This window comes from Typha angustifolia, chromosome 4 (assembly GCF_048772165.1).
Source record: "Typha angustifolia cultivar Huaian chromosome 4, ASM4877216v1, whole genome shotgun sequence".
NCBI classification, from domain to species: Eukaryota; Viridiplantae; Streptophyta; class Magnoliopsida; order Poales; family Typhaceae; genus Typha; species Typha angustifolia.
The window spans coordinates 5,322,659-5,349,138 of NC_133242.1; the positions used below are offsets into that span (position 1 = coordinate 5,322,659).

Here is a 26,480-nt window from a genome sequence, read left to right on the forward strand (position 1 = left end):
GAAAAATTCCTTGATAGACCACCATCGCTATAATATTTAAGCAAGGAAACAGTAAAACGGTCGGCCAACTTGAGGTCATTGATATAGCCACGGGTTTTTCTTTTACTTTCAAGTTTAGTTTTGAAGATGACATGATGAGAGTATTAACCAGTTATCCTTGGACTTTCCGAGGTACAGTTCTATATCTTATTTCCTAGAGACTCAACTTTCAACCTCTTAGTGAGAAAATCCTAACTTCCTCAGTGTGGGTTCAATTCCTGGGTCTCCCGTGAGAATACTGGCTGGAGGATCTCCTCTTGTCGGTGGCCTCGGAGATAGGGCATCCTCTCAAAATAGATGGGATACTTTAGTGAGAACACGATGCCGTTTTGTCCGTGTATGCATTGAAATAGATTTATTAACCCCTTTGAAACAATCCACAGAGGTAGAGTCGCTGGGGGGAAAGAATATTCCATGCCATTGCCTATAAAACCTTCCCACTGTATACTTTCGGCATAAGCGTATTGGCCATAATATTATTTCTTGTGTGCCTAGTCTCTCAGCGATGGAGGTGTTCAATGTAGTGCAGGGTGGTATTTCAACAATGGACATGGGTATGACAGCCGCTAGCACCTCCCTTAATTCCCCTGAACCTTTTGGTCCTTGGATTATGGTTAAAAAAAAAGGGCGGAGGCCGCACCACCCTAGTGGTTCTGGGTCAGGAATTGTCGATGGCACAGAACCCCCTCGGCTAGAGAAGGTGGTGTCTGATTCCTGTGGTAATCTTACTGCCAAGGACTTTAATTCAATAATGGGTGAAAAGGGAGGTTACCTTACCAACTTGAGAAGTGAAGTGTCAGCCAATAGGGCGCATCCCACTTCCCCTCCAAGTGAAGCCTCAGTAGCCTTAGCTGGGTGGGCCAACATGTCACCTCTTAGATGCTTGCATCGTAGTCGATCCAAATAAAGGAGGACACATGGCAAGATGCAACCTCACGAGGTGCCTCCCTACACTGGTTCCAAGCTGACCCTTAACGAGGGGTCTATTCCTTCTGCCCCCTCACTCCCTACTGAGGTAAATTTTCAAAACTCGAATCGTTGCCTGCCAGCCAAGGTTGGTTTAGGCCATGTGCCTGTCTCTTTGAGTCATATCATAGAGGATCCTTGAAGGTTGCATTCTCTCACATTCTCTCCTCTGATCAAATCATTCATGGAATAGTCACCTATGAAGGTAAGCACTCATGGCTTCTATCTTCTACTTACGCCAGCATCAATGCTATTAATCGTAATTGGGTAATTGGCTCCTCCATGAATTAAGTTATGTGGATTCTATTAACTTGCCTTGGATGATTGTGGGAGATTTTAATTGCTTGCTTAATCCTTTAGATAAGCTTGGTGGTTCCCCTTTTAGGGCAAATTTCTCTATCTGTACCTTTCAAAACTTTATTATGAAAACTACTATAATTTATTTTGGCTATAATGGCCTTCCTTATACTTGGTGTAATAATCGTCGTGGGGATGCTCATATTCTTGTTTGTTTAGATAGAGTTTGTGGTAACACAAATTTTATTTCGATTTTCTCAAAAGTTATCGTTACTCATTTGCCTTGCATTGCTTCTGATCATGCCCCTCTTTTGATTTCTCTTGGTGCTGAGTCTAAGGTGGGTCATCCACCCTTTAGATTTGAGTGGTTTTTGTTCGCCTATCCTGTGGTTAGTACTTTGATTGAGTCTATTTAGAGCCAGTCTATGCCTTCCAACTATATGTCTCCCTCGTCTAAATTTAATTAGAAACTTATTTGTCTTAGCAATTTGCTTCTCCACTAGAATGAATTTTCTCTTGGTAGCATTGAATCAAATCTAACTAAGTCAAAGCCCAAATTACTGCTCTCAGAACCAAAGAAAAAACTTCTCCTGTTCCTCCTTTAGAGAGCTCTCGGTTGGCCATTCTCAATTATAAATGCTTGGCCATCCTTAGGCAAATCTATTCCAAGTGGCAAAGCAAGTCTCGGCTTACCTAGCTCAGAGATGGGGATACTAATATTGCTTTCTTTCACCTTTCTACTAAAATCCGCCACCATAAGAACCGAATCAACTCTATTACCACTCTGGATGGTACCCTTATCATGGATCATAAGGGTATTTAAAAGGCTCTATGGCATAAGGATGTCGATGGACTTCCCTGTCCATCAGATAATTGACCTACGATCCCTTGTATTAGTTCTATCTGCGATGATTATTTTACAAAAGATATTAACCTAAGAGAGGTGAAAGAGGCCTTATAGTCTATGTTGGCTAAAAAGCATCGGGACCCAACGAATATCACGTGGATTTCTATAAAAAATACTTGGATATTATAGGTGTGGATCTGGTTCAGTCTATTATTCAATTCCAGCACTCTGATGAGTTGGCTTGGACGTCGGGATGAACCTATATCTCCTTTATCCCTAAAATTGCTAACGCTGCCAAGGTTGTAAATCACATGTCGATTTTCCTATGTAATGTTAATTATAGAATTCTAGCGAAAATCCTTGCTAATTGGATTAAGCCTGTCCTTCAAACTCTAGTAAAACCTGAGAAGACAGCTCTTGTGGCTGGCTGCTACATTCATGATAATATTACTCTTATTAAAGAGATTGATCATTCTATTAATTTGTACAGATTTAAGAATAAGTTTATTATGGTCAAGATTGATCTTGAGAAAGCCTATGACCGGTTAAACTGGGAGGTTGTCACTGGGTGTATGACGGGTATGGGTTTTCCTTTGAAATTTGTGAATTGCATTTTGGCATGTATTTTGTCGCCTACTTTTGCTTTATTAATTAATGGCACCGCTTCTAGCTGGTTTAGGGGTAAGCGGGGTATCTGTTAAGGGAACCCTATTTTTCTTTACCTTTTTATTTTAGTCTTGGAGGTATTCTCTTTTCTGATTAGAGAGGTAATTCTTGAAAATGCAATTAAACCTTTTAGTATTAGGGACTACGCTATTAGCCATCTTATGTATGCTAATGATTTTTTTTAAAGCTTTGATGCTACTGTTACGTCTTGTACTAAAGTTATGCAAATTTTTGACAAGTATAGTAGGATTACAAACTTTTGTATTAATTTCAATAAATTTGAAGTGTTCCTTCCCAAAAATGTCCCCAGTTGCTTGAAAAATAACCTGCTTCATATTCTCACTATGGCATAAGATTGTTTTCTTTTTAAATATTTGGGGGCCAAGATATCTCTTAAACGCTTGCTAATCCATGAGTATGAGGAGAGTGGATCCTAAATTAGTGGGTTGGAAACGTGCTACTTTGTCCCAAGCAGGGCATATTACCCTCATTAATTTGGTCCTAAACTCAATGCCAGTATATCAGTTGTCCTCCTCTTGGACTCCGCTTGCTATTGTGGACCGGATCTCCAAGCTCTCTAGGAGATTTCTTTGGGATAAATCTAATAATCACCCTAGCCTTAATCTAGTGGGGTAGGGCAAGGTCACTAGATCCAAGAGGGATGGGGGTTTGGCCGTTAGAGATCTCTAAACGATTCGATTATCGTTAGTGGCTAAACAGGCTATCTTTGTCCTTAATTGTGAGGAATCTCCTTGGGGCTGCTTGGTTAGGGCTAAGTATGAGGATTTGCATTCTTGGGCCGCCGCTCAGCCTAAATTCTTGGCCTAGAGCTGGTGAATTGTGTGGGACTCTATATTAGTTATTCGCACTGGCCTGTTTAAATCTATTGGAAATGGCAAGGCCACTAACCTGCTCATGGACCCTTGGCTCTCCTCGATTCCTTTGAGCCACTGGCCAACTTTTTTTAATATCAGTTTTACTAAAATTTGTACCCTGGTCTCTAATTTCATTGTCAACGACCACTTGGATGAGAATACTATCATTGAAGCTTTTAGCCCTACCTTGTGTGAGGTGGTTTTTGCTATTCATTTGCCTAGTGAGGAAAGACCTGATTATTGACTTTGGGCTACCCACCCTACAGGTCATGTGACTTCTAAAACCATCTATACTTTTCTTCGCAAGACTATTGAGCTTGATCCTCTTTGGCTTGGTTGGAAGAAAATTTGGGCGATTAAGATTCTATCCAAAATTAAACTCTTCCTATGAAAAGTTTATTAGGGCCATCTCCCCACATATGACCTTCTTCACTCGATAAACATTGGGCCTAATGCCATGTGCCCAACTATGGCCTACAAAATGAATCCATCGACCACTTATTTTACTCTTGCCCTTTTGCAACTATGATTTTGGCTTACTTGGAGGTTGAATTCAGTCTTGACCTTTCTAACCTGACCTCTTAGGATTATGCCTAATGGATTCAGATTTGTGATGCCTACCATGGGCCTCTACATGATTTGATTCTTACTACTATTGCTGTCGCACACTGCACATCTAGAAGCGTCGAAATGAGAAATGTTTAATAATACTACTGAGCCGGCTGATAAGGTTTGGTTGCGAACCTTTAGATTAGTAAAAGAATATTACGATCAGCAAGTCATTAGGTGGGCAAAGTCTCATTCCATCAAACCTACCATTTAGTGGGAACCTGCACCTCCAAGTTAGATAAAGGTCAACACCGTTGGTTCGTTCAGTAGTCCATTAGACCAAGGTGGAACGGGCTTTGTTGCCCGACAGCCTAATGGTGGTCTGTTGATTGCAAGAAATCGATGTGGAAGGTATGGGTCACTATGCTAGCCGAAGCAATGGCGATGCTTGATGTGCTTCGAGCTATTATCACATTGGCAGTAGATCGGGTTTGGATTGAAATGGACTCTGCTCCTCATCAACATGCTGCGTGAAAGTACAAAGCTCTCATGGACGATAAGGACTATTACCGAAGACATCACTTTTTTACCAAAAAAATACCAAGCATACAAAATTACTCATATTTTTTGCGAGGCCAATCGTGCATCAGATTGGCTTGCAAACGTAGATCGTTCCCAAGGCTACGAGTGTACCTGGGTTGGAACTTTTCCACCCAAGTGTTTACAATTCTATGCCTTAGATCTTAATTGAAATTTTTGTAATCGTGGAAGCTAATAAATAAAACTTCTGCCTTTTTGTTTTCTAAAATAAATTATTTTTTTAATAAGGAAATAGTAAAAAAAAAAGTTTTATAAAGAACTCATAAACTATACCCCGTTGTCACGAAGACCTCCTAAATTTTTTTAGGTTACAATGTCACCCTTAAACATTTTAAAAATTTGAATGTCACCTTTCTGTTAGTGTACCGTCAAAAAAATTGGGCGAGTCCACTTACGTGGTAGTTATATCAGACGTAATTAATTTTAAATGACCTAAATGCTCTTATATTATTTACGCAACTAATAAATAAATTAAAATAAAAAATATTCTAATAAAAAATTAAATTAATTATTATTATATTCAATCTCCTTTCTCTACTCCTCACCGTTACCATCTTATTCTCTCCCTCCCTCTTTCCCTCCCTCCCTTCCCTAGCTATCGTGCCACGTGGGATAGGGAGGCAGCTGCGAGCTCGCTGTTGTGCCATGTGGGATCGCAAGGCCGCGGCAAGCTTGCTAGCGCGCCGTGTAGGACTGTGAGGCTGTGTGAGAATAGGAGGCCGCGGCAAGCTTACTGTTGAGCCACGTGGGGGCAGCGGCGAGCTCCGTTGCCGAGCTGCGAGGGACGGGACACCGCGAGAGAGAGAAGAGAGTAAGGAGAGAAGAGCGTGGGAAAGGAGGCTGTGGGAGAGAGAAGAGAGTAAGGAGTGAGAAGAGTGTAGGAAAGAGAAGATGGTAAGATATTTAATATTTTAATTTATTTTTTAAATTAATAATATTGTGATATATTAATTAAGGGTATAATTAGTCATTATACGTTTTTCATCACTATTACCCGTTTCACTTTGCCTCAAAGTTTATAGGTGATATTGTAACATAAAAAAAGTTTAGGATTCTCCGTAAAAATCGGGTACTTTTCAGGGGGTGTAAATGTAATTAACCCTTTTTTTACTAAAGAAATCTAATGTATTTTGGAGATTTATTTTTTCTAATCAAGAGAGTTAATATATTATGACGTCAAAATAAATAAGTGGTCTGCATGAAAGATAGGACAGCAGTCTGATCATGATGTTAATTATCTCGACAAATAAAAATAAAAACAAATGAGTGTCGCCATCGTCACCTAATCTTTGTTTTTTAAATTTTTTAAATTTTATTTTTGAATCAACCATCGTAACCTAATCACAACTATACACACACAGTTTGGCCAGAAACAAGGATAGGATCCGATCGATTCGTTGACGAGTGAACGAACTCACCACGGACAAGTGGCCTTCTCACATACTGCCACATCAGCATCTTCTACGACTTATATAGAAAGAATATTTCTTATTCTATAATATTTTGTGGAGATAAAATGTTTACGTGGACGAGAGCTTTTCCATGACAAGGCGGGGTAGAAACAGAGGAGAACCCCGTAAGAGACCCGAATTAATCTTACCAAGCCACCAAATCAACGAGCGCCACGTCACTTGCATTAGAATTGTAGTATCTGTTCGCTTTGCCACGTACTAGAATAAGATGTAATTATCGTGTCTCCTATCCGTGCTTTTTCTTTTGGGGTTATCGGAGGTTTCGACTGCGAAAAGACGATGCGGATAACAGCTCACGTGCGATCCCTTTAATCGCATGTTTCTCTCTCATGGTATTATTAGATGCTCGCATTTTGATGCAGTCCAGGAATAAGAAATTGAAACATAGGATAAGTTGGGACGAGGTACCATGATGACTCATCTTTATCATGATTTCCTATACTCATTACATTTCATCTTTACTTTTCTAATCAGATGCTAAAATAAAATGATTTATTCCTCATTTTCACTAAGATTCTATTACGAATCAGCCTAAATTAGAGGTCGAAATAAAAATTTAAAAATAAAATAGTGGAGATAGGTCAGGACAGAAAGGTAAATATTTGACATTGCGGCGGTTGTTAGAGGGTGGCGGACGACTGCCAAGGGTGGTGATGGACGGCCGTAGGATAGAGTGGCTGTTGGAGGAAGGTGGTGGCTAAGGCTTGGAAGCTTTAGAGGTTCTACGAGTATGATCTACTTCTAGAAAGGTAAAAACGATCTAACGACTATGATAAAACGATAAATATGATAATAAGAAAATAACTAAACTCAATTAATTCTCAATACTTGGATACTTGAATTTTTTGATACTTGGATGCTTAACAAAGGAGTCTTGCCTTAAAAGGCTTACATAACTTAATTAGACTTGTCTTAACTAAACTTGTCTTAAGGGCTATCGTGACTTATTTGGACTTGTCTTAACTAGACTTGTTTTATGAGTTGTCATGACTTATTTCAACTTGCCTTAATGACTCACATGACTAAACTTGCCTAAAATGCTTACATCATAAAATAATTAAAAGATAAATAGATTCGACTCGACTAAACTCGGCTTAATCCATGTGGTCGGATCGTAAGAGATTCTCTTGTTTATTTTTCATTGTATTTTGACATCTTTAACTATCTATAATCTCTCAATTATGATAATTGATATTAATAAAAAATATTAGATAATTATATTTATGCTTAACTTTTTTTTATTTTCTTAAAAATAATGATAATTTAATCCTTTAGCGCCTGAAATTAACCATGTGATATTTCTTTAAGCATAATCAAATGTATAACTAATGGAAAAAAAAAATACTTCCGATACTTTTATATAGTTAAAAAAAAGTCTAAAAATAAACGCAAGATCCTACCATAAATGCCCCCCTTGTTCTTATAAGATTGAATAAGTCTCCCTCGTGCATGCAGGAGCCAAACGCCAAAAGAAAAATTAAACAAGTCCAAAACCACCTTGGATTGGTCAATGTAGCTAATGGCCTAGGAATCTGAGACCCAATTTTCCAACATATTTTTATGCCAAAATGCCATGTGAAAGCACAAGCTTTGGTTGGTCAAACTTAATTGAGAAAAGAAGTGGTCTCTCTCTCTCTCTCTCTCTCTCTCTCTCTCTCTCTCTCTCTCTCTCTCTCTCTCTCTCTCTCTCTCTCTCTCTCTCTCTCTCTCTCTCTATCTATATATATATATAGGAGGTTCCAATGCTAATGAAGCAAAGGGAGAAGAACAAGAGGTCCTGAGACGATAACAATGGAGTTAGGGACCTTTGTCAGGAGAGATGACACCCGCGTAATCTGGCAGTCTTGCTTCCTGTCACTCTAGGCGAGTGTCATCTCTCCAGGACAAGGGTCCATCTTTAAGCTCCACCTTCCTATCCATTTCCAAACCTTTGCTCTTAATTTCTCTTGCAGGATGAGAGGAGGTGGAGAGCTTTAACTTGGCTCCATGCCTTCCGAGGTCAGTGTTTCTTCGATACTCTATGTATGCAAATAAAAAGCTTAAACTGATAGAAAACGATAGATGGGTACGGTCAGTGTTTCTTCGAAACTCGATGTATACAAAAAAAGCTTAAACTGATAGAAAACGATAGACAGGTATGTGTTTTTCAAGATTGCATTGATCGTTCTCTTCAAGCTTATGTTGTTTCTGGTATAATTTTAAGTTTATTTGAGAGAGAGAGAGTGTGTGTCTTAGTTTTTCAAGATTGCAATGATCATTCTCTTCAAGCTTATGTTGTTTTTGGTATAATTTTAAGTTTATTTGAGAGAGAGAGAGAGAGAGAGAGAGAGAGAGAGAGAGAGAGAGAGAGAGAGAGAGAGAGAGAGAGAGAGAGAGAGAGAGAGAGGGAGAGGGAGAATTATGGATGTCGTTGTTAATTAGATAAACAAAGGGTAGCTGCAATCTAGCTGGCATGACAGTGAGCTTCCAGCGCATTATTTGGGTCTCCCTCTTTTGTGGCTGCTAACAGAGAAATTTTATAGTTTACACACTGTCTTTTGTTTTTATTGTTGTTATTATTAGCATCCTACTGTATAACTATTATCAATTAAACCCATGCATTCTACTTTTATTGTCTCAAAAGTACTTTAGTTAAATTCAACTGAGAGAATATTCAATCCTTACAGATGGGCTTTTTTTCTCCCGTCTCTGGCTTTTAATCGGGACTAGATTGATAAACTGCAGGAATGCTGATAGGGACTTCTCTATTTTTCATTCGACTCCTATACTTTATCTTTTTTTATATTTTGATCCTCGGTACTTCTCGATTAAAAGAAATACAGAGGTCGAATTAAAAATAGCAAAGGGTAGAGCGGAAAGTGAAGGCCAAAACTATATTAATATATAAGGCAAGGTGGGAAGTGAGAAAATCCTGAGGGACTTTTGATTCGTTTATTATTCACGGAGAGCACACGGAGAATCATAGGAAGATCCATTTGCTTTATTAACTGAGAGAATTGTTTATTGATTTAGAGACAATTTTGTCTGCTCACAAGTTTATAATTGCTTTCTTAGCCATACCTTTTCTTTTCATACAAAAAAGAAGAAAATTATTGACTCTCACTTTTGGGTCTAAACCTAATTGAGTACATTTTTAGCTTAATTGCATTTGGTTCCATTGTTGATCATAGGATAATTCTATTTTACAGCCCTAATTATAGAAGCTCGTTGTTTCTAAATGGGCAATATGGGCTAAGCCTTAATCACTCGGCCTGAAGCCTAACTGTTATGCCTACCCATGGCCCGGTAATTAAGTTATGCTTATTTAGTCTCACATTGAACGTTTGATATTTCAAAATTACTGTATTAATATTTGCCTAACAAAGGTAATCAAAATATTAAAAATGAGCAATAATTTAGGAGGATTTTAGTATAATTATCTCATTGAAATATCCATGGTATTTGTAGCAGAGCATTAATTAATTTAGTTTCAGGTTGCACTATTGGGCCTTATATTGGAGGGTGATATTTATGGAGGTTTTCATGAGGATGCATTTGAAAAGGATAGAAAGAAATTTCTGTAAACGTTGCCTTTAATTTATGCTAAGCAGCTCTCAAATCCAACAAAATCACTTAACCATCCTTAGAATGCTAACTCATATCATCTTTTGCTGAGGTTTTTAGGCAAGAAACCATAGAAACAAATACATCACAAAATTGTATTATAAATATAAATTGTACTACAGTGGTCGTCAGCCTATGCAACTAAATCAATTGGCACTCTTGTTAAGAAAAGTATGCATATTTTCGTTGGAAGGTAGCCTTTTGGCAAAATAAAATGAGAGAGTAGCTGAGCAGAAGCCTGTTGGGAGAGATACGTACTGCATGTTTTTCTTTAAAGTAAGAAGTTATCCTGAATTAATGGTAAATCACTAATTATGATTGAGACTTTGTAAATTGCCTTTTCTCATAGTGGTTTATATAAAACACCCATATGTTGCTGCTTGCTTGGCAGAAATTATTGTAGTTTAGTAAATAATTTGAAAGCTATAATAGAATGGTAATACCTTTTTTGCTGGCTATAGCAGTTTGGTGAAAAAAGAAGAAAAGAAAACCTTGAAGATAAAGCCTAAACAAATATTAGACATGCTACGAGAAATTCACTGGTTCTTAAATCCTTCTGATTCAAATTTCCTATGCTTGCTCCTCTTTAGGAATCCAACCCCAAAGTCTAAGCAGCCCAACTTTTTGGGCCAGCTTTTCAAAGCCCTTGCAAAGAATCTATGATTTTACCAATGTGGTGGTTTAATTCAACCCTACAAAGATTCGGGAGAGTTGGACTAAGATTGAGGTTTAGCCTCGTCAGCAAGTTTTAAGGTTGATCTCTTTCTTTCACTTGCCTCGTCAAGGAAACAAGAAGACAGTGGAAACCTGGAGGAACTTTGCAAATAATTGATGTAGTTGTAGGTTTTTTTTTTAACCTTTTAAGTTTTTCTTTGAGGTTGCATTTGAATGACCAAGCCCCGTTTAAAGCCATTCGAACGCATATCGACAGAAGATCTGATCTCCCAAGCTAGAGAGTGGCATCTCCCCGTTGGTTGACCCAATTGACAAACATTCTCACCATTGTCACTCCTTTTAATCTCCCCTTCCATTCTGCTTAGTCCTTTAGTTAGTTTTATCGGCTCATCAATGGTTTTGTATCTCCCTTGGCTATCGAGCATGTCCTCTTCGAGTGAACCCCTTATTTGACCTTCATCTGAGTCCCCACCTCGTGCGTTCTTTCTCGACTTATTACGAGCCTGTCGATATGCTAGCCTCAACTATTGACGACGATGATCATAGGCAGTCACCTCCTTGTCCTCCCTTGGCATATATTCTATCAAGGGAGAGAAAGAGGGTCGGCTTGGGTTAGGCTGTGGCTTAGCCTAAGTTGTAAGTTCTTTTTTTATTTATTTTTTATTTTTTTTTATTTTAAACCTTCTAAGTTTTTCTTTGAGATTGCATTTGAATGACCAAGCCCCGTTTAAACAGTTGCTCTCTGAAAATTACATTCAAAATTCGTTTAAAAACATTAAATGCTTGCTCTTTGAAAATATCATACTAATGCTCGGAGGTTCATTCAAATGCTTAGAAAATTAAACTCCTCTAGAATACAAAACTTTGAGAGATGGCCATTTCTTGTATTTTAACTTCATTGGAGATATTGGTCGACTAACATCCGTATTTTCTCATTGTACTAACCTAGAGAGAGATGACCTTACAATTATGGTGGTGGGAATCGATAGATGGTCTATAAGTTATTTTTGTAACCGCTGTAGTTATTAGTGATTAGTTTTGATTTCAGAATGGATCCATAGTTTTTTTTTAAACCTATGTTTGAGGTATTTTTCATGTAAAACATCTTTGTATCTACGGTTGCCTTTTCATGCTTAATTTTTCATATTTTATTATTGGTAACTTATAGTGGCTCAGCTTAAGTTGTTGGTGGGTTGGATTAAAAGTAGTCCAACTCATGTTGGGCTTGGATTGGGCCTTGACTCAACCCGATTGCTAGTGGGTTGGGATATGGGCAGCCTAGCCCGAGTTGTGCTTGGATGGTGTTGGCGTTGCTATAGCCAAAAGCTTAACTTAGTAGGGGTTTTGTTGGTGGGTTTTAGTTTGGTTGTAGCGCGTGTTATGTGGTATGTGAATAGGCCCAAATAGATTTGATTGGTTTCTAATTTATTTATTTTAGTCATTTTGTTTAGTTTTGAGTTCTTACCATATTAATTTGTGTTTCAAATCAAATATGAATTGATCCGGACGTAAACAAATTGTGATATTTTATGTGGTGGTAGCCTCATGAGTTAGGGTTCTAATGACTTTAATTTCACCTAAATTGGAGGTCTACATGAAAAGATATAAATAAAATAATGAAGGAATGTTGAAATAGGATAGAACGGTAATTATCCGATGTTGCGGCGGTCGTCGGAGGGTGGCGGACGGCCAAGGGTGGTGGTGGACGACCGTATAGTGGAGTGGCTGCTAGAGAAAGACAATGGCTAGGGTTTGGAAGCTTGGGAAGTTCTACGGCTATGATCTACTCGTAAAAGATAAGAACAATTTAATAACTATAGTAAAGATAAAGACGAGATAATGAAATAACTTAACTTAATCTTCATTCCACGATTCCCCTAACCAACACATGACTAATCCTATTTATAGGAGTAGAGTCTTAGCATATTAAATCCACATGTGGATTATCCGATTTATTTAAAATTCAAAACAATAAGATAAAGCTAACTAACTAATTTGACTCGACTCGACTTAATCCATGAGTCGAGTGAAGTTTGTCTAGTATGGCTCATAATATATGCTTATTTTCCTAGTTGCATACATGAAAAAGAAAGCAATAATGCAATAGAAGATGTTCAATTTTAAAGTTTTCTCAAAAGTAAAATTTTCTATTTTTATACAGTTCAGTTTTATTGGCAAAATGAGTAAGTGCATGCATCGGATTTATCAAATTAGGTTAGATGCCTTATTAGTATATATAATGTTTGGAGAGTGGTTTGAAGGTAGGCAAGTATGTAATGTGATCATGGGCCTTCTAGTGAGCTCTTTGATGGACAAATGGATCTTGTGATGCAACCTATGTGTTAAAGTCCATCTATAATTCTTATGCAACAGGCCTAAGGTAATTGAGACTGAATGAAGGCATCTTTGGAATCCTAAGGTTATAATCCAAGCATTAAATCCATTCTCAAAAATTTTTGTGGGGAAGAGTTCCCATCCATGTCCTTCTCCAAAGGTTGGGGTTGGGCAAAGTGTAATTAATCCCAACTAGGAATAGCAACTATCCTTTTCATAAGAAAAAATAATAATTTAATTTCCTATTTTCTTGCCTAAATCCTCTAATATTGATTTGTGTTAGAGCTTACATCCAAGTTGGCAGTCAATGTTTAGGATAAGATATGGAGAAAACTTTTGGATAAAGATCCTTCAAAGCCTTGTTGTTTGGGACTAATAAAAAAAATAAGGTATAGACTTAGGTAAACCTAACCCTAGCAACATAGAAGCATATTTTAAGGAGTAAAGTAAAACTATTTGATTGTTGGGGCATTAACTTTATGAGACCTTTTCCTATGTCCAATGAAAATGTGTATATTTTATTGGCTATGGACTACATGTCCAAGTGGGCTGAGGCAATTTCATGCAAAACCAATGATCATCATGTGGTCTTAAAGTTTTCATGGGAGAATATCTTCTCACGTTTTGGAACGCCTCATGCAATGGTGAAGGTAAAAATTTCTGCAATCGCCCATTTGAGCAACTCATGCTCAAATACGACATCACATGTAAAGTTGCAACCCCCTATCATCCTCAAATAAGTGGCCGAACATCAACCAACTATAGTAGAGTTGATAGGTATCTTGTTCATGGCTAAGGAGGTTATGATTTTAATTCCAACTCCAAATAATATTGTGGAGAAATTGTTTAATGGTTAGTGGTTTGATGATTTGGCTCGATTCAGTAAGCCTAGACTAGACAGCTAAAAGTTCGGTGGGACCTAAAATCCTCTATATCTAGGGAGGATTGACCCTTTGTCCAGCCCATATATAGCCTTCGGGCTCATGAATGATAAAAAAAAAAGAAAAAAAAAGACCAAACTGAGATAACAAATAGGGAAATTAAAAATATTTTATAGAAGACAATTAACCTAAATTGCAAGGACTAGTTTTTGTGTCTCGCTGATGATGCTCTTTGGGTATACCACGCGACAATCAAATCATGCATTGGAATGTCACCTTTGTGGTTTATTTATGGTACACATTGCCACTTAACAGTTGAGTTAGAGCACACAGCCTATTGGGCTATTAAAAACTTCAATATTGATCTTGATAAAGCTAGATTGCATCTATTTTCCAATTTTTAAAAACATGTTAGAGATTGATGTTAAGGAGAAGCATGATTTGAGTGAGCCTATATACCATGATTAATTAAGAATCTATATGTTTCCTTTATTGTAGTTTCTAACTCTTTTGCATGTTCTTTGAATTTTGTGCTGGCCTTCTATGCATCAAGGTAACATCTATTCACTATTGTATTTATCCTCAATCTAATTTTATTTTGAGCATTGAGTACAATGTTGATTTTAGTTGCGGGCCTTCCTATTGCATGTTTATTTGTTTTTGGCATGAGTAGATATTTTTGTATTTTTTTTCTTCTTCTTTTATTTTTGTTGGTAATTTTATATATTTGACATAAATTTTTTATTAACTTTAAGCTAAGCTTTAAGTGGGGCCCACACATTATTAATGATGGTTTAATGGTGGAATTAATTTAGCTCAAAGAGTACTTTATTATCATATATTCACTTAGTCAAATCAATGAAGAGAAGTGAATGAAAATTGGCTCTAAAGTGGGTATCATGGCAATGAAAAATAAAGAAAAGTGAATTTAGTATCATATTTGATATTTGAGAAATGTTAGTACAGTATATAAGTAATAAACTTCTTATGGGCTTTGGGCCCCAAAAGAGGTACCTATATTATGGGTAAAGGTATCCTGGGAGATTGACATCTACTGGTCTTAAAGAAATAATGTCTAACACTAGACTCGACTATTTAGAATTTTATATTCTATAATCTGTAAGTTTTTTTAATTTATTTATTTTTAATCGGATTTTTTTTAACTCTTTGAAATCAGATTGTTACTGCCAATAGTTTTTTCTTTTTTTCCATATTAATTACTTCGATGTTATTTTGCTTATTCTTGGTCCATGTAGCTGCCGCTGATTCCATACATTTCCCAACACAATTTCGAGCTCAATACAAAGGAGTCACCACATTTCGATTAATATTTCTAGTTAGAGTGATTGGTAGTTGCCCATGTGGGGAATAGCTAAATGACACACAATACTCAACTAGAAAAATAATTCTTATCCATGCCTTTCGTAATATTTTATAATGAAATAATTGAAGTGCTTATAATGAGAAATCTGACTCTATAGTTTAGTTGATCTGAGTTATTAAACCTATAAGGGTGTTTCTACACCTAATGCCCTGAGCCATCTAGATCTAGATCGGGAGTCATTGTTCTGATGCTTGCTAAAGGATCGAGCTAGCACTTAAGAGACTCAAATCTTTAAAATCAAAGTGGCTCGATCGTCTTTGTAGTGTAGATTGATTTGAGTTATTAAACCTATAAGGGTGTTTCTACATCTAATGCCCTAAGATATCTAGATCAGGAGTCATTAGTCCAACGCTCTCTAAAGGATCAGTCTAGAGCTTAATGGAGTTGAACAAGGCATAGCCACTACTAGAAGTAAGAAAAGAAAAAAAAAACAAGAAAGAAAGGAAGAGGTGCAACATCGTCCCCTCCCTACACTTGACCTTTTTCTTGCTCAAAGGGATTCGACTTTGCCTGGGGGTAGGGTATTATGAAGACTTAAATATTTTATAATTAAGTTTAGCTAGGATTAGTATGTTTACTTGAGAGAGATCAAAAATTCCGTATGCAAATAGCATTTTTGAGCACAAACTTGTTATCCCTACCGTGGCAATCGCTTCGCTTAAAATTAGAAGTATTAGACAAAGTGTATAGATTAATTATATCTGAGCTGAGGGGACTTACAGTATTGGTTCTTGTATACTACTTAGCATTGCATCACGTTTATACAAACTAAAAAAAAAGATTTAGCATTTGTCGCATCTAATATATTATGCATTTTATTGCATTCATAAAATGTTTGTAGATAACTTCGATGAAAACCCTAACAAGACAAAACTCGTCCACCGGGGTAACCTAAGGGTTTAACGGCTATTGTACGTGCTAAGTACAATCATGATTTTCCAACAAAAGTTGGTCAAAATGAGCGTATGTTATCATATTCAAATTGGTTCAATTTTTTTTATTTTTCAATTTTTGAAATAAGCTACATAAGGGCTTAGCATTCTTTTGCACTCTCATCTTCATTATATATGAATAATTGGGTGTGTGTGGGGGGTAGCGGGTGGGTGGGTGGTATCCCATCTTAGAATAAATTGCATATTCTTACTAAAGTCATTATTTTTGATTGCTAACTAGCTTAATTCAAACCTGATAGTGGAATATGGAATGACTAGACCAAGGAGCACAATATAAATCCAACTCGTAGATCCAAGCTTGCTAAATCAAATAAGGAAATCTCACAACTTGGGTTCAAAATTCAAATTTCTATGGCTGGAATCTCAAAATTATTGTTGGCATATCTATGAGATAGCTAGAATTTCTCGGGTTTGGAAAACTATTTCGAAATTGCTATACTACCTCCATAAATATTTTCTTTTTTCAGGGTTTCTAGTTTTAACTATTTTTGCAGCCTCTATATAAAGTCATCTCAGAATTAGGATTGGCGGCACTTTTTTTGAGCTGTTTTGAATGACAAAAGATAGAAGAGAGGAGAAAAAAAAACCTGAGAGCTAATCCTATTGTTGGCTTCAGTGAATAATTGATTCAAAATATTTGTAATCTTGTTCATCTTAATAAAATTGCATTTTCTATCTTTATATTCTGGATTTGAATACATTTTAGGAGAGATGCTATCTTAGATAGTTTATTAATTCGATACTAGAATTGCTTCTTTCTTTGCTCTATCTTACTCGAAGAAAAAGACATGAAAGATATTTTGGATTAAAATTTTGGTGATCGTGTTATACTTTATGCTTCGAATACCACTGCATCTATGATGATATGATTCAGACAACATTGAGTCATCTCGTGCATGGATACAACCTATGGACCCTATTTCTTATTTTAGTTTATTAGTTTTCTTTTGAAAATAAGAATTCTAATTGCTGTGTTTGAACACGGAGCATTCAAACGCCCTATGCAAATACCTGCATACGTTCACACATACAGAGAATGCAAATTGCGCGTTTGAATGCGTGGAGGTCGCGCTCAAATGCCTACATACATTCGCACATACAGAGAACATGAATTATGCGTTTGAACGTGCTCGACCCAGTTCGAACGCGATTGGCGAGAATGCATTATTTCTAGGTCTACCATTTATTAGTTTGGCTTATTAGGTTAGCCTATTAATATGTAGGTGGCAACCTAATTGGGATTAGGAATGAATATTGAGTTTCTTCCCTTCTTCCTCTACCCTAGCTCTTCTCCCTCCTCGCTCAAGCCCTAGTTGTGTGTCATCTCGATGCCGGTTACCCCTAAGCCTCCTCGACTGTTGGATCCTCCCTCCTTCTTGGGATCTCAACCATCTTCTCGCCCCTCATCCTTATTCTTTCATCCCTCGTGTCACCAAATCCATCACCCTCATCACCATCACCTGTCATCTCCACCTCTATCGCAATATTGCTTATTTTCATCCTAGGTGTAGTAAGAATCTATGAAGAGAGTGAATATCAAAAATATAGTTAGGAAGATACAGAACGATCCCACTAGTTTCATAATTTTATAACTACGGGAGAATATTTTAGAAATATTCTCCTTCGACTGCACGGACTACTTCTTTACATCCGAGCTTGATTGGAACAGACACTCGGTTCATATCATATGATATCTCTGGATTAAATCCAATAGGGATAATTATATTTGTAGTTGGTTTAGATGATTCCTGAATTTGTAGTCAGTCATTGATATTTTATTTGTTTTATCTTAATCAATAACACTTTCCAAATCACAGCTTTCTTGTTTAGTTTTTATTTTATTTTCTACAAATCTAATCGCAAACTTTCCTTTACCGTAGATTCAACTTCGGGTTATCCGAGAATACTACTTGAACGATTTCCTATTCTTGGGAGTGCATCTTTGCAAGTTGATCACCAGCCATTTTGATTCGAACGTATGTCGGTAGAATACAATGAGTGTAGTAATATATTAGAACAAGCTTGAATAGAGGTGGCCATGGGAATCTCTTGCATGCATGCATGCACAAGGTAAAGGTAATGCAAAAAAGCCTCGAAGATTTGGAGTAGAGAATCTGTTAGATCTGTGGAGAGAAGACTAAAGGAGACACAACGGGCTATTGAAGTGATTGGAGTTGAAAGATGTGATTAAGGGGCTCAGCAGCAAAGAGGAGGCTCTACTCTGAAGCCTCTATTATACAAAATGTGCCTTAGGCCAACAGATAAACTTAAAATGATTGCAAAGGTCTTAGGTTCAATAGGTTAATGAGGGTGATATGAACACCAAATTCTATCACCTAACTACAACCATTAGAAGGCATAGAAACCATGTCGCAAGCATTATGAGCACCAATGAAGGCTAGGTGTCTGATAATGAGAAGATCAAAAGCTGCTTCTAGAAACAATACCAAGACTTTTGCGAATCCTTAGGAACTTGGGTACTCTGAGCTAAACAATTGGAGCTCCATCCCCACCTTGTCGGTTATCTAACAATTAGGTAAACAGTATGATCATCCCAATTACCATTGCTTGCTGTTTGGAGCCAACCTCGCAAGAAGGCCTTAGGCTCAGATGACCTAAAGGCGAAAGTCTTTACAACTTACTAGGAGATCATTGGCACACACATCTGCAAGGCTGTGCTAACCTTTTTTGAGCAAGAAAGACTCCCTAAGCATTGGGGAGACACTATCAATCTACCAAAAAAGGAGAATCCAACCTCTATCAAAGACTTTTGACCCATAGTGCTTTGCAACACGGCATATAAGGTGACTGCAGAGGTTCTCATTGGTAGATTGAAGCTCCTTAACAAGCTCATCAGACTAGAGTAGTCGATGTTTGTGGTGGGAAGATCCATTCAAGACAACACCCTACGGTGCAAGAGATCACACTTGCTCATGAACGATCGGACGTCCACCCCATTGATGTTGGCAAAGAGGGATATAGAGAAGGCTTATGATCATCTCTCATATTACAAGGACCTTAGAAGCTATGCATTTCCCAACTAAATAGATCAAATAGATCAAAGCTTGTTAATCAAATCGTCAAGGTTTCGGATCATCATCAATTGTACTCTTACTGGGTGGATCACGTCGCATCGGGGCCTTTGGCAAGGTGATTCGCTATCACTGTACCTCTTCATAATTTGCTTGCAAGTTTTAATCTCCATCCTGAACTCCAAAGTCGAAGCCTAATTGCTAGAGGGGTATAGCACTGAGATGGGATCTGTTGGCCATTTACTCTGTGTTGACAACTTACTTTTGGTGGCAAAAGCTACCGAGGAGAACATGAAGGTGCTTGTTGAAGCCATGGACCAATACTCCAAGCTAACGAACCAAAGGTGAACACCAACAAGTCAAAAATCTTTTCCTTCCACCGTGCCTGCATGAGGATGCCAGAAAGGGCCTTTGTGATCAGTTGAACCTCAAGCATGCAAAGATGTCGTTCACATACCTTAGGCTAAAGATCTTCGGAGCATTGCATAATGGTGATTGGCCATCAAGAGCTGGTGGATAGTGTAAGGCCCCTGCCTGGCACGGGCACATGCAGCGCACGTGATAGGTCAGGTGGGCCCGTCACGCATAGATACACTTATGTGCTTATATAATCATGACATCATCAAATATAATCTATTAACATATTCATGCTCACATAATCCATCACCAAATAAATTATACTATTAACCAAATTGTAACAACCCAATCCCAAAAAAAAAAAAAAAATCATGGGCACGACGCGACCGGCCACATTGTGGCCGGCCTCGTGCCCATGCCAGCTGCTCATGCAGCTTGGTGGGGCGCCACGCGCCTGCGGCCAGTTGGCCGCGGTGGGCCCCGGCGCCGCCACTACTCCTCCTCCACCGCCTTCCCTCTCTCTTTTTAAATCTCTTTCTATCTCTCTCTCTCTCTCTCTCTCTCGCCGAGGCCGGTCGTCGCCGTCGCCACCTCCACGAGCGCCGGTGAGCTCTCTCTCTCTCTCTCTCTCTCTCTCTCTCTCTCTCTCTCTCTTGCCCGAGGGTGGGCTTGTCGGAGCCGAGCCACCGGCGAGAGGCCGGCCGCTGGCTGGCCAGCAGCGGCCGGTGCCCTCCCCGCCGGCCCGGGTCCGCAACCGCCTCCCTCACCTCCCCTCTTTCTTCTCTTTCTCTTCTGTTCTTGTTCTTCTTCTTCTTCTTCTTCTTCTTCTTCCTCTTCTTCTTCTTCTTCTTTCTTTCCTTCTTTCTTTCTTTCTTTTTCTCCTTCTTCCTCAGCTCCTTCTCTTTCTTTCTGCACAGTGTTGGGCTCGGCCCAGCACTGTAGCAGACAGTGCTGGGCTGAGCCCAGCACTGATGGCAGATGTGATTAATTTATTAATTAATTAGTTTATTTAGGTTATTTATTTAGGTATTTTTCTTCTTAATTAATGCAAATAGATTATTTAGACATGAACTATGTTAATAATATTATATATCCTTCAATATAATTTTATTAATGATAATTTTTATCATTAATGATTAATTAGGTATAAATATATGTAATACTTATATTTATTTATTTATTTACATATCTATTAGATTAATAGATAGATTTGTAAATTATAATTATTAGATTTATATTCTAATATTCTTATGATCTACATTTTAAGTAATTCTATTAATTTATTATACATTATTATTTTGTAACGAATAAGATAATGACTACATAGTCCCTAATTAATCAAGATATAATTTAATTATAATTAGGTTTTTATCTATATTTATATTTTATTTATAATTAAAATCTAGTCAATCATAAAAATAAGTAGAAATTCTAAAATCTAATAAATCATCATATTCTAAAATCTAATAAATCATCATATTTTACTCGAACGGATTATAATGGGATAAACAACTAACTTTATGTTACTTAAACATTTTCAGATCCCGAACCCCTTATTTGAGACTCCGTTGTCCTTGCTAGCGAGAAGTGTCACACGGTTGATGGGCGGATGTAAGGGATACGTGGTTTGTATCTTCTGATCAGTGTGAGTAGTCTTATCCCCTAGATCCCTTTCTCAAATTAGGTTATATTATATATTATGTACATGCATGTTTTGGCCTCCAGCATGATTATATGACTTTATCTAGAGATGATTACCGTCGAGCATATTTTTATCATGCATGTAATTAGGCTGATCTTTGATATGAGTATGATAATGATAAATAAGGATGGTTGGAGATGATTATACTGTTATGGTTTTATGTCGAGATAATCTCTAGCATGAGTGTGCATGTGATAGACTAGCGGGAGTATGCATGTGTTAGATATATGGTTGGAGACTACATTGCATCATTTTTCTCTTGATTCCTGTTCCACCTAAATTCCTATTATGCATTGACTCGTTATCGTACTGGATATATGCATACGATCTGTCATTTAAAAGGAAAGCATGAAATATGATTGATAGGATAGTTGATAGAAAGCGTGGGGATACCCGAGTAGGCGCCAGGGTTAGGGGTGCCTGGATTGATGATTATGGTCGCTGATATGCGATATCTCGTGGCCCATGTCCGAGGTCAGTTGAGTCTGTGCGCACAGACAATCGGACACATGCCGTTCGCCAGGGCATATGTGGCGAGTTATCCTCACGAGGGTTCTATCAACTATGTGGGGTGCCCGGTCTGGATGGATGTTGATACCCTTAGCGGATGGCAGGGTATGGTTATATTTGAGATACTCCTTGCGGATGGCAGAGTATGCTCGGAGCCTTCGGGCATGATGTTGAGACCGGGTACCGGGTGTTGACTATGCACAGTGGTCTAGTATGATGATATTATACCGAGATGTCGGTGATGATCGTGATGTTGAGAAATGCATATGATTTCATTATCATTCGGTTACCTGATTATCGAGTGGTCAATATACATCATATATGGTTGCATTTGATATCATAGCATAGTCATGATCGGCATGCATCATGTGTCATATTTGAGAGAGAGTTATGATGATAGATGTCATGGAGATTTGTTTACTCATGGTCGAGGATTATATACTTTTATCAGTTATGACATGTTATCTACTTTTCATTTATATATTATTGAGGATACATTTATATACTCATTCATGACATGATACTCTTTCTGATTCATATTATCCAGTACATGATTTACTCTCTGTTTGGCATCACTGATTCGGGGTAAGGTCTATTCACTGAGCCTTTTGCTCATGACTCTCTTTATTTCTTTTCTAACCCCTTCAGATATGTGGTACGTGATAGCGACTTGAGAAGATATTTTAGAGCGATGATGAGATGAGCTATAGATGCGAGATGGTATAGATGATAGTTTATATAGAAATTGAGTTGTACCAATATTTGATATTTGTACACTTTTGTATTAGACAATGATTTGTATAATACAGGTCAAATCATAGTGTACCCTTGTATTAGTTATTTTAGTTGTATCTTGATGGTTTGTTGTGGCCTGTGTGGGTCCTGCCAGATTATGTGGCGGTCTAGTGTATATTATTATGGACTTTGATATTCATATGCTAATAGGTTTATTTGGTTAGGAGTATGATTTATTTGGTGATGGATTATCTGATCATGGATATGTTAGCAGGTGTTATTTGATAATGTCATGATTGTATGTGCACAGGAGTGTATCTGTGCGTGACGGGCCCCGCCCGACCTGTCGCGTGCCCCGCGCGTGCCGTGTGGGCGCGTGTGCGTGCACGTGCCCGTGCCGGGCGGGGGCGTTACACAAAAAAACCTGTTAACATATGAATATCCAAGTCTACAATAATATACACTAGACCAGTACATAATCTAACAGGGCTCACATAGGCCACGACAAATCATTAATATACAACTAAAATAACTGATACATGAGTACATTATAATCTGACATGTATTATATAAATTATCGTCTGATGTAATAAAATACATATATAACAAACAATGATACAACTCAATTCATATACAAAATATTATCTACACCGTCTCGCACCTATAGCTTATCTCATCATTCTAAAATATCTTTTTAGGATATCTTAAGTCGCTATCACATATCACATATCTGAGAGGGTTAGAAAAGAAATAAAGAGAGTCAGGAGCAAAAGACTTAGTGAATAGATCTTACCTCGAATCAGTGATATCAAATAGAGAGTAAATTATGTATTGAATAATATGAATCACATAAGAGCATCATGTCATGAATGGGTATATGATTGTATCATTAATAATATATAAATGAAATGTAGATATTATATCATAACTGATCAAAGTATATAAAAACTATGTAATTTGGCTCCTTAGTCATGGGCTCACCTGAATTGGGTCTAGGGTAGCTATTAAATATTGTGAACACCCACATTGGGGATATTGGAGAATTACCCTAATTAGTTATTACTAGTTAGCTCTCTCTTACCCTTCCTTCTCCTTCATCTTATCTATCATTGCCAGCCACCACCGAGGTATCGCCTTCCCTCCTCGTCAGTCTGAGCCCCCTCCCCCCTCCCCCCTCGAGGACCAGATCCCATCTCCTCTTTCTTCCTCTTCCGTTGATAACTTCTTTTTTATTAACTATTATAGTTGGAAATGTCTAACCATGAACAACTGAAATCTAGACACGTTCATCTATAGACTTTTAAAAAGTTCACATTCTAGCTTCCAATATGAATATAGATCCATCAAGTAAACGAGGTCTATCAGTTGATTGCCCTTCCCTTGGAAAATCCATATTTCAAAAGATCTCTTTCTAAATTAAGAAAGACCTACTTTTATACTAATTGAAAAATTCTAGGGCAAATCTTAATCTCAACTATATGACCTTTATTGAGTAAACTTCACGATAAATAATAAAAGGTAACAGTAAACAACACAAACACACAATTTATGTGAAAATCCCTAAACTAGGGTAAAAATCAAGTATCTCTTTTGCTAGGATCAAATCAACCACTAATCAAAAGCAAGTATAAGAACTACTTATAGATTATTCGCTGAATTCCACAACTATATTTGAATATCTCTTATTCGCTAGACCCCGCGATGAGTTACTTCTAGTGGTTGATTGCATCGATCTCTTTGACCCTTGAGATCAAAGAATCTTGTCTTAGTAACCCTCGAGATAAGTTGTGTTGTACAATGTTGTAACGATCAAGAACAATCTTTAAATGCTCAAAATCTATAGCTTTTTGATCAACGAAGAACTTCCACTCAAATCTTTGCCAAAGTTTTAATTCACATTCTTCAATCAATACCAATCTTATGAGCTTTAAAAACTTATATATGTTTTCAAAGATAGATGAGAAACCTAGATTAAGTCGGTCCAGAATACCTTAACTTCATTAGGGTGTTCGAACACATGAAGAGTCATTTGAACACTCTTAGTAAAATAGGCCAAACAGCCTTGAACAGCCTGAAGGGCCTTTCAAACGCTTGTTATGTTTCTATCTTGGAAAACTATGTTCGAACGTCTATTACAGCCCATTGCTCTCAGGCTTTTGCATTTGAACGCCTCAAAAGGCTGTTCGAATGCCAATTAAGTGTTGCTCCTCTCAGAATTTTGTGTTCGAATGCCAAGGAATGTTGCTCGAACGCCTAAGCTTTACTTAAGTCCGCGGGCAAGGGCGTTTGAATGTCTCCAAAGGCCGTTTGAACTTAGAAACACTAGAACAATCTATCAGACTCAGGCAAGAGCATTCGAATGGCCCAAACACTATATCAGTGACTTTAAACTTTTCTATTATATCATGCTCTTTACAAAAATCTATTAACACAAATATAATAAGATTTTTTTTTTCACTTAATTGCCAGTAAAAATAAAGTTACATATTCTACACTTGCCGATTTGCGCTATACGTTTGGGCTAGTTTGGCTTAGTTGGTCAAGATAGTAATAGAGTAAGGCTTTTCAATGGGCTTGGAATGGATCACTCATAGGTGGAATTTGGACCCAAAGACCAATAGGAGGAATAGTTTTGCTATAACGGCCATGAGCGAGGGGATATGGAAGGAATAGAATTCTAGGATCTTCCAAAATATCTCTTTCAATGGCAAAAGTGGTCGCCAGGAAGGCGTTCATGTTGGCTTAGGATTTCATGAAGGAGCCTGAAGGTGCGGGACTACCCCGACATATTACCATAAGGATGTGTCAAAAACCTCCGCATTTGAGCTGGGTCAAAAGCAAAGGTAGGAGACTACCACGGAGGTGTCTAGACATTAGAGATGAAAATGGACAACTTTGACATGTGGTGGTAGATCACACAATTGAGGATTCAACTAATTACTATGAGGTTTGGGCCATGTAGGTAGGATCGCAAGAAGCTTATGGGAAATGAGACCAGGTGATTGTGGAGTGGCCTTGATTAAAATTTTTTAGAGGGGAGGACAGTGGACAATGGCGGTTAAAGGGGATGATCCAAAATTGTTACTCAATTTTGTCATCCTTAAGGAAGGTTAAATTCCTTAACACTTAAAAAGAAGAAAATAGAGCTGCAGATTAGCTAGCTAAGTTAAGAAGGAAATCTACCGGCAAAAAATATTGGGTTAAGACTAATTCTACCCCTAGAGTTGAATTTCTTTTTTTTTTCTTTCAGATAGGATGGAGTTACATAAGTAATTAAAAGATGAAAGCAATTTAAAAGATATATAAATTATAATGTGCAAAAATCCCGTTATTTATTTAACACCGGAGATATTGCATCCTAAAAAAAACGAAATAAAATGACCCTTTGCGCTGTAACTTAGAAACAGCCTCCAACTCCACAAATCACTTATTCGTGCTCATAAACTTAAAGATCACACTCATACACCACAACCTATTCTACCGTTTTAAACAATTTATACAAGGCCAATATCACCTTTTCCTTATCTAATTTTAGTCTTAGTTGTAATTATTTAGATTTAATATACATAATAACTTTATTAAAGGAAATAAATTATTTTGAGGGTATTTTGATATTTTGAAAAATATAGTAGCAATTATGATATTTGAAAAGTTTTTAGTAGCAATGCAAAAATCTCTTGTTTTAACAGAATATTCATAGAATATTCTTAACATATGGTTGTTAAAATTGGGAAATGTACATAAATAACTAAAATACCCTTATTTATTAAAGTTGAGCATAAAATATTTATCACTAATTCTTTTTATTTGTTAAAAAATATTTTTCTGTACTATAATATTTGGTAATATTAGATAGCTTGAAAACCTTTGTAAACAAGTTATAGGAGGATAAAATGATCTTTTTCTTAATCTAAATTCTGTTTTAATAGAGATTAGCTTAGATGCAACTGACAATGTGAGTTTTGAAAGAACTGAATGATTGGATGATAATTATAATATTTTA

At 37.3% G+C, this 26,480-nt stretch overlaps 1 long non-coding RNA gene across 1 annotated transcript; it reads left to right on the forward strand.

The window, feature by feature from the left end:
- Positions 1-8,068: 8,068 nt before the first annotated feature.
- On the forward strand, positions 8,069-22,564 carry LOC140759449 (uncharacterized). Its single transcript, XR_012104235.1, has 3 exons — positions 8,069-8,309; positions 21,072-21,175; positions 22,391-22,564. It is a non-coding gene; the product is annotated as an uncharacterized lncRNA (long non-coding RNA).
- Positions 22,565-26,480: the final 3,916 nt, after the last annotated feature.